Genomic DNA, 10,160 nt, shown 5'->3' on the forward strand with positions numbered 1-10,160 from the left:
TGAAACAACGCAACCTAATTGTGTTAGGGGTTTTTAGAATTGTCTCGATGAGTATTAGTTGTCTGTCGTAAGAAAAGTACAGTCAGCGATAAAAAGCTTGTACCAAAAATTAAATTTTTGCCAAATACTTATTAATTATTAACAAGCAGAAACGTCTGCGAACGATGCTATTAAGCTTAGAATAAATTTAAGAGTGGAAAAATTACTGTCTTGGGTGAGACTTGAACTCACGGCCTCTGGATCGATACTCCAGCGCTCTGCCATCTGAGCCACCAAGACCTCATCCATAGTCAGCAAATCTTTCCACCATATTATGGGTCAAGATGCCGTGAGTTCAAGTCTCACCCAAGACAGTAATTTTTCCACTTTTAAATTTATTCTAAGTGTTTGTTGTACACAATATATGTTTTGTATAATTATCTCGTAATGAAGCGAACCCCTGAGTATTTATTATCAGTTTTTCCTACTATTTTTACATTTTTATCTTTATTCCATGCGAAGTAAGACCTCACGTACTTATATCACGTTTTTAGCATTAGTAAAGACTACACGATAAAGTAGTACCTAATGATTACTAGAGTCTGTGCGGAAAGAGAGGAGTCGTGGAATGTATGCAGCCCAATACATTCCACGACTCTTCTCTTTCCGAACAGACTCTAGTATGTATTTTATATTTAAGGAAAGAAAGTCTGATTTAACTGTCATTATAACAACCGTCAGTGACGTTTCAAGATACAATTTACTGTTTCCCCTGTCAATAAATTCCAAAATAATTAATTTCAGTAATTTAAGTTACCTAACATTTATTTTTATGGTACGAATCCTTCTCATTTAAAATTCAAATAATTATTTACAACTAAAATATTTTTTAAGTTTATTTTAATTTTATTTTGGCTTTAGTTCACTTTTCTAATTAATTTAAATTTCCTAGTTGATGTTGTTAAATACGTAGTGATATTAGGTACTTTCAAATCAATTAAAGTAATAGTTAATATACGCCATGTTTTAAAGACTTAACCGCACCATAGTTTACTTTCAATCAGCGAATTAATAAATCAAACTAACCCGTTCTTATTAGTACAAAATCATTATAAATTCCAAACCAAACCCATAAATATTTCCTCAGTACATAATCCATATTTCACATAACCGTCCCTTTCTCACATCCTGCTTAAACGTATAAAGAAAAAAGACAGCTACATTCTACCAACTTGTATTAAACTGTTTCATAATGATATGCAATACGACCCTCTTTAGTCTATCTCCCTTTCGCTTTAAGTTTATTACGGGGATGAAAGAGACGACGATAGCTTTTTAAGTTCAGAACTAAATCACATTATGCTATGGAACGCGGCCATTTTATAATGAGCCTTGACGTTTCATAGTGAAACCGAGTTTAATACAAGTTTTTGATACAGAAAAGGGGAAGGTGGGGTAAGTTAATATTGGTTTAGTTTTCTAAGTGACTTAAAGCTGATAACATTAATTTTATTTATAACAGTTGACAGGGCAGTCGTAAATGTGTTTTTAAAAGGCGTTATTTTGTATGTAATGTAGTTTTGTGATTTTATGGGGTGTGAAATATTGTTGCTGACGTATGGAAATAGGTACATTGATAATTTGCAAGTGGGGTGATGTGGATCAGGGATGTTGCGAACATCCGCATCCGCATCCGCAACCGCGGAACTTCCGCATTATTTTCAACATCCGCATCCGCATAAAATCGATGCGGAGCTTATGCGAATGCGGATGTCGAACAAGTCGGTACAGGAACGTCTTGGCGGCGGCGTAAGTGCTAGGTAATTTCGTCATTACCTATAACGAAATCGTCTAGATCCAGAAAAGTCGGCCAAGTTACTGTTTATTAAATATAACGCACTTTATTCTTGCTCAAATACTAAACGCTTCGTATTTTTTAAATAAAAAAAATACTAAAAATGTAATATTTGACGTTTTCTTAATACCTAATCTTGACATCTGCATCCGCATCCGCATCCGCAGATGTGAGCCTTTAAATATCCGCATCCGCGTCCGCGGATGTCAAAAAATCTGCATCCGCAACATCCCTGATGTGGATGATTAATAAAGTTAAAGTGCGATCGATCTGGCGTAGTGGGTAGTGACCCTGACTATAATAAAGCCGATGGCCCTGTCCTGGGTTCGAATCCCGGTAAGGGCATTTATTGTATTACGAGCACAAATATTTGTTCCTCAGTTATGGGTGTTTTAAATATGTATATTTAAGTATTTATATATTATATATATCGTTGTCTGAGTACCCACAACACAAGCCTTCTTGAGCTTACTGTGGGACTTATTCCCGAAATATATGAATAAATATATGTATAAGAATTGCCGCTGTAATTGCCCTACACGATTGTGGTTGTAATTATGTATGTGTGTTTGTTTGTAGTCTAACTAGACATCATGTTTATATTTTATATTTATGTAGAACACCAGATCCGGACGTTTAATAGGGTTAACATATATGTGTACTGAGCCTCGGTCACTATCTATAACTAGGGTTACAAGACTTAATAAATATACAACGTTTAACGACTGGGGACCGATTTTTGAAATTCGACCGCTCGATTTCGTGTATTTCGTTCAGTAATATCTCCACTACTAGGCCTGTAAATTCTACTAATAGAATTGAAAACGAGTGGTCAATACCACTCGATTCCAAATTTCAATCACTCGTATTTCAAAAATTAGCCTTTCGCCGTTTTCCACCGATTTTCGAGTGAGGAAATCGAGCGATCGAAATTCAAAAATCGGCCCCCTGGTCTGGCCTAGTGGGTAGTGACCCTGCCTGTGAAGCCGAGGGTCCTGGGTTCGAATCCCGGTAAGGGCATTTATTTGTGTGATGACCACAGATATTTGTTCCTGAGTCTTGAGTGTTTTCTATGTATTTAAGTATTTGTATATTATATATATCGTTGTCTGAGTACCCACAACACAAGCCTTCTTGAGCTTACTGTGGGACTTAGTGAATCTGTGTAAGAATGTCCTATAATATTTATACACCGTGTTTTTATTGAATTCCGTTAACTTCGGGGTATGGTTAAGTACGTTTGAGAGAACTAAAATGCATAGTTAATTAAAAAAAAAAATTTTTTTGCTTTTTTTACAAAAAAAAATTAGTTTAAAAACTAATTAAATGTAGCATATAGCGTTGTTGTAACACGGGCTTTACATTTAACTCAACCAAACTATTGAAATCTGTGACATATCAATGTCATTTCGAACATCGATCGACCGAGATTGTACTTAAGTTTAGTAGCAAAGTATGAACTCATTCTAAACACTAATCAATATGTAAACCGGCCCTAAGACAAGTGTACACGCTTGTAGAGGCCTTATAGAAAAAAAAAAAATTATTGATTATCTCCGAAATGGAGTTAATTAAAATATCGGTGTCTTTGAGAAAGTTACTTGATTTAAGCTCAGGAATGCACCCTTGAAATTAACGGAACTCAAAAAAAACACGGTGTATACATACGTTGTTTCCTTATTGGGAGAGAGAATTAATTTATTTTATATTTTTTAGTATGTAATGTTTGACGATCATGATAAAAAGATAAGCATAATTTTGACATTGATACAAATTTATAGTGTCATTTTTATCGTGAAATAAAGAAATCTAAATTAATCTAAATCTAAGATGTCCTAAAATATATATGATAGTTTACCATATTTCAGTAGTAGGTATACCCACATTCGCCCCAATATAAATAATAACAGTAGTAAAAGTGCAGAAACAGAAACGTTTTCAGTAAAAATCGTGTCTAAAAAGTGCTTCCGCGTTCACATTATTTTAGGCATTCGTATTTCTTGATGACGTTTACATTGTACGATTTCTAAAATTTATCCCCAGGCCGCGTAGCCAACATGCCAATCGCTTACGATCGAAACGGAACTGTCACTGTCGCACTTATATAGAAGAGTGATAGAGCGACACAAAGCGATTCGATGGCGAAGCGATAGCGATTGTCACCTTGAGTAGGCCGGCTAATTTGACGCATGTTTTCCTTTTTAATAAATTGTAGGAATTAAATATTGCAGGGGTAGGTAGCCGAGTGGATCTATTCTGGCGTTTGACTTTCAATCCGGAGCTTGCAGGTTCATATCAGGATTTAGGTAAAGTCGTCCCGCAATATCCGTATACAGACTGACCTTGCAACATCCAATGGTGCCTCTGCCTGTTCCTATCCGGATACAAGCAGTCACCGCTTTGTGGGCCACAGGCATACTGAGAAAACATCTCACATATTGTGCATATTAAAATAAAGTAAAGAGCTATAATGACGTCTGCCGCATGCATATCTGGCTCCGTAGACAACATGCCAATCGCTAACGCTCCGTAGCGAACGAAACGCAACTGTCACACTAATATGGAAGAGTGATAGAGAGACACAAAGCGATTCGATAGCGAAGCGCAAGCGATCGTCACCTTGGCTAGGCCACCTGGATAGGTGGGCTAGACTTGCAGTAATAGTAAATAGAGTTAGACCAAGATAAGTCTGCAGCGATTTCGACAGCACACGCAGTGCAAGTGTTATCTATACGTCGGAATTTCATATAAATATGACGTTTAAAATAACACTTGCACTGTGTGGTGCTATCAAAATCGTTGCAGATTTATCTTGGTCTAACTCTAGTAAATCAAATAAGTTAAGTGGTATATCTAACATGTAAATCACGTGACGTACCCGTTTATGAAAAAAATAATCAGTTGTTTTTGTTTATATGCATTTATTTTTCTTCATAGTCTCCTTTTAACTCTATACACTTGTTCCACCTATATTCAAGCTTCAATAAACCATCCAAAAAGTATGATTTCGGAAAGTCATTAAAATAGGCCTCTGTGGCGGCAATGACTTCGTCATTTGATCCAAATCGCTTACCACCGAGCCATTTTTTCAGGTTGGGAAACAAAAATAAATCGCATGGGGTCAAATCTGGAGAATACGGGGGGTAAGGCAATAGGGCGTAGCGTAATTGTGTTAATTTAGCCATCACAACTCTAGACGAATGAGCTGGTGCGTTGTCGTGATGAGACAGTACTTTTTTATTTTTTAAATGGGGTCGTTTGTCCTTCAACCCAGCGTCAAATTCATCCAATAAATTGGCATAGTACTGCCCTGTTATCGTTTTCCCCTTTTCTAAGAACTCAATATGTATAATACCCTGCGAATCCCAAAAAACGGTCGCCATGACCTTTCCAGCCGATGGAACGATTTTTGCTATCTTTCGCGCAGGTTCACCCGGTAAAATCCACTGCTTCGACTGCCCTTTCATTTCCGGGGGGTAGTGGTGACCCACGTTTCGTCTACGGTCACGAAACGACGCAGAAACTCCTTCGGGTTACGTTTGAACACGGCCAAACACTGCTCCGAAGTAGTCAGTCGGTTCCGTTTTTGCTCCTCCGTGAGTAAACGCGGCACCCACCTCGCCGATACTGTCTTCATACTCAATTTTTCTTCTAATATGTTTTGTACCCGCTCGATTGGAACATTTACAGCATCAACGATTTCTCGAAGTTCAATTCGGCGGTCGGCTAAAACGATATTTTCAATTTTCTTAACCATATCGTCTGTAGTCACCTCAATTGGGCGGCCTGGGCGATCCTCATCAAAGACGGTTGTTCTCCCCCGCTTAAACTCGTTAAACCAGTATCTGACGGTTGTCATAGAAGGAGCACATTCATGGTAAACCGCTTGCATTCTTACTTTTATTTCATCACATGTTTTTCCTTCCAAAAACAAGAATCTAATTACAGACCGATACTGCTCTTTCTCCATTTTCACAATTTTAAGTTCACGCTTTCACTGAATCGCTGTCAAATGAGAAAAAAACAAAAGAATGCTGGTTTTTTTTTAAATTTTCCCACCTCTGAAAAATGGCTTAAAACGATTGTATACATATTTTCGGCCCGTGATATTAATACATTTGGAAAACGGGTACTTATCAAACAGCCCTCGTAGGTATGAATAACACTTGCGTTGCGTGTACTATCAAAATCGTTGCAGACTTATCTTGGTCTAACTTTATCTAGGTAATATTTAAATATTAAAGGGCGTTTTCTTTTAATAGTTACCTAATACATATATGTTTTTTAATAGTTACATATTTGTTTACAAGGGGGAAAATTTCTTTAGCTCCTCCTTAATATTCAGTATTCAGTATTCATTTAATCATTGCTTTGTGTGTACAAAAAGGTCTTATGAATATTATATTATGTTACAACACAACCCTGTAAGGGCACTGCAATAAAATTACAAACTAATCAACTACTTAACCTAATAACACTGTTAAATATACATATTTACATGTAATGGCCGGCCGTAGATAGGGCGGCAGAGAAGCTGACACGGGTAAATATTAAACATTACTTCAGGAGTCTAGATATTCACTTACAGAGTAGAATGCTTTGTCTATGAGAAATGCCTTTAAATTTTTCAGAAATTTACAATAATTTAGCTCATTTTTTAAGTGATCAGGTAGTTTATTATAAATTCTAATTGACATTGGGTAGGGACCATTTTTATGAATGACTAATTTAGACGTGGTTCGGATCAAATTGTTTTTGAAACGTGATTCGAATCGTCGGGGCATATCTCCCAGTTTAGAATAGAAATCAGGGTGTTCTTTTACAAATTTACATAATTCGAAAATATATATGCATGGTACCGTCAAAATACCAAGATTTCTATAATGTGGCTTACTACTATCAGGAAGTGTAATATTTGCTAAAATACGAATGCATTTCTTTTGTAAGATTAGTAACGTAATGGACCCTATAATGGACGTGGAACCGGTAATGGGACATAAAACCACAAATCCTCTAAAATAAGTATGTAAAAGTAGTTTATAAACACTGGCAATATTTTACCATAAATAAGAGTCATAGAGCTGTTTAAGTTTGACTTTTTATTAATTTCGGTTAATTTTTAAGAAATTGGCGCCAACCCAAAAGTTGTCGTGTCACTGGAAAAAATACCCAGTAAGAATTCTTAACAACTTCGCTAAGAGAGGTGAGTTCATATATTAAATTGTAATTAATTATTACTTGGTGTAAACTAGAATGTGTTTTGTTAATTGCATTTACCATGAGATAAGGTATACAACACATTATGTTGTGACTCTAGAGATGTATAAAAAATAGTAGTATTTTGCCCAATCCCATTATAGGAGCTGTAAAACTGCATACCTCCTATGATGGGATAATTTACATAATGATGCTTGCCATGGCGTAATTTCATGTTTAAACAATACAGAAGTATAATGTAGTTACTCGTACGAACTATGTCAGGAGGTCTTCTCGGACTTCGGATAAATTAATATCGTTTTTACAAAATTTTATTTAACTTGCCCTGTTAGTTTGTATACAGGGTGGATTTTCTTTTTGGGTCAGTGAGGGTAGCTACCAGATCCCGTGCTGCGACGAGAAAACGGTCTTAGAAAACCTTCCCTCTATTTCAAATTAATGAAGATTGGCTTTTACAGATTTTGGAAAAAACATACAGGGTGCGAGAAAAAGGTAATTTTTGACAATCTTTTTTTTGATGCCAATCGATCCCATTCCTATTGAGGATCAAAAGCTTGTATGGAGCTAAAAAAAATTCCGGCTAGAAAAGCCACAAATCGAAGAAAACTTTTCCCATACAATTTGTATGAAAATCAAAACTTTTATTTTTCACATGCTATTTTTCTATGACAATTGATTCCATTCTTATCTAGTATCAATAGTTTCTTTGGGGTCAACTTACGATAATGTACTAAAAAGCCACAAATTAATAAAAACTTTTTCCATTGACCCCAAAAAAACTATTGATACTGGATAGGAATGGAATCGATTGGCATACAAAAATAGCATGTGAAAAATATAAGTTTTCATTTTCATACAAATTGTATGGGAAATGTTTTCCTCGATTTGTGGCTTTTCTAGCCGGAATTTTTTTTTGTTCCATACAAGCTTTTGATCGTCAATAGGAATGGGATCGATTGGCATCAAAAAAAAAGTTTGTCAAAAATTACCTTTTCCTCGCACCCTGTATGTTTTTTCCAAAATCTGTAAAAGCCAATCTTCATTAATTTGAAATCGAGGGAAGGTCTTCTAAGACCGTTTTCTCGTAGCAGCACGGGATCTGGTAGCTGCCCTCACTGACCCAAAAAGAAAATCCATCCTGTATTAGTTAGTGTGGTTCAAATCTTGGAAATGGCATTTGAGCCACTTTCGGATTTCCGATTGAGTTGAAATTTTGGATACGTATGCAAATCGGATGACAATGCAATCGGGTGACAAAAATGACTAATAACTAGTTTTTTGCCAAAAACTTATTCCCTATTCCAATATCTTATACTGATAGGGTATGCCCATTATAGGGGGCCCATTACTGGATCCACGTCCATTACCGGGGTTCCATTACTGGAGCTTTGGTGTCCATGACTGGAGAAAAAAACCATACTTTTAATTTATTAATTATGTGGAAACTAATTGCAGTATCTTTGATACAACACGCCTGAAACATGAAAGAAGGATAGGATATTCATCTTTTAACAAGCTAAGCGGTAGAACTTTTACATGTATCAGGGAAATATCACAAATACTCAAAATTTCCTCTTAAATGTCCCATGACTGGTGCCGTTACTATAAATCTTCTGCGTTTGTACTGTTTCCTCATAAAATTATGGCATAGCAAAGCCATGCCTGGGCATAAGCATAGTAAGCTGTCAGGGCTGCAGGTCTGTGGTCATTTTTAATTGTCGCAAGACAAGACGTAAATAAATTGGCTAAGTTTGGTTTAAATTTTTTCTATGTGGTCTTTCCAATTCAAGTGATAGTCACAGTGGCGGATTTCCCATAAGGCACAGTAGGCTCGTGCCTAGGGCGGCGAGATATTAGGGGCGGCAAATTGTGACAAAAAAATCGCTGATGATAACAAGAAATAACTTAAAATTAGGCCAGGCAACGAATTCTCAAAAAAGGTATAGAGGGAAATGCTTGGAACACAATTTTTGACTTCGTATCTTTGTTTGAACTAGTTAGGACATATCAAAAGTCCCCAGCCGTAGCCCTTGAGCCGGGGGAAGAGGGAGAAGGTCCTATTTTTCGCTTATATCTCGGAAACTATGCGTTCTAACGACTGATCATTGTACAAAATGAAAGCTGATTAAATTTGCTACAAGTTTTATTTAATACAGTTTTTCGATATCTTGAGGGCCCTCCACAGTTGTGCGCGAATCGCGGCGCGAAGCCGCGAACGCGAGTGTGGCGTCGATTTCACAGATTGTTCACGCCTTCGCGCCTTATTCCCCGTTTTTTGTCGGTTTTTCGGCCAGCGTCAAAGGAGGCGCGAAGCGCGAACTTGCAAGACTCCACAATACACACTATTTTGGCTCATCAGTTGTAAGATAAATATTAATTCTATTATATATAGCGGCTATATTTTACGGTTTTACAACAAAACAAAATTGAAAAATAGCTACAGCAAGTATGATGCCTTAGATAAATGACAGTTAAACTCGATCAGCTGATGCTTTTCAGCCATCTTGGTCCGAACTAAACTGCGAAATCACCGAGAAGTTTGCGATTGTGGAGTCATACGTCAACGTCGCGATATGTTCGCTCGGCGAAGTCGCGCCGTGATTCACGCACAATAGTCTAGTCTGGAGGGGGGCTTGTATAGGGCCCTCCACACTCGTGCGCGAATCGCGGCGCGAAGCCGCGAACGCGAGTGTGGAGTCGATTTCGCAGATCTGCTACACTGTTAAAATCTTTCGGGTTCATTTCCTCGTGAGTACCGTGAATACTATAGATGGAAATTTAATGCAAAATTATAGACATTCAAGAGCGGCTATCTCAAAAACTAAACAAGATACCTATCGAAAAACACGACTGTATAAACTTGTAGCAAATTTAATCAGCTTTCATTTTGTATAATGATCATGTCACAACGAGGAATAGTTTCTAAGATATTATAAGCGAAAAACCGAAAAATGGAACCTTCAAATCAAACCCCCCTACCCCCGCTCAAGGGCTACGGCCGGGGGACTTTCGATATTTTCACCTCCTAACGAGTCCAAATAAAGTTACTAAGTTAAAAATGTGTCCCAAGCATTTCCCTCTATACCTTTTCTTTGCCTGACCTAAATGT

The 10,160-nt window shown here is 37.0% G+C and overlaps 1 non-coding gene across 1 annotated transcript; it reads right to left on the reverse strand.

Moving 5' to 3' along the window:
* Nucleotides 1–206: 206 nt before the first annotated feature.
* On the reverse strand, nucleotides 207–279 carry Trnad-auc (transfer RNA aspartic acid (anticodon AUC)). The gene has a single exon. It is a non-coding gene; the product is annotated as a tRNA-Asp (tRNA).
* Nucleotides 280–10,160: the final 9,881 nt, after the last annotated feature.

This window comes from Cydia amplana, chromosome 24, assembly GCF_948474715.1.
Source record: "Cydia amplana chromosome 24, ilCydAmpl1.1, whole genome shotgun sequence".
In the NCBI taxonomy this organism is placed as follows: domain Eukaryota; kingdom Metazoa; phylum Arthropoda; class Insecta; order Lepidoptera; family Tortricidae; genus Cydia; species Cydia amplana.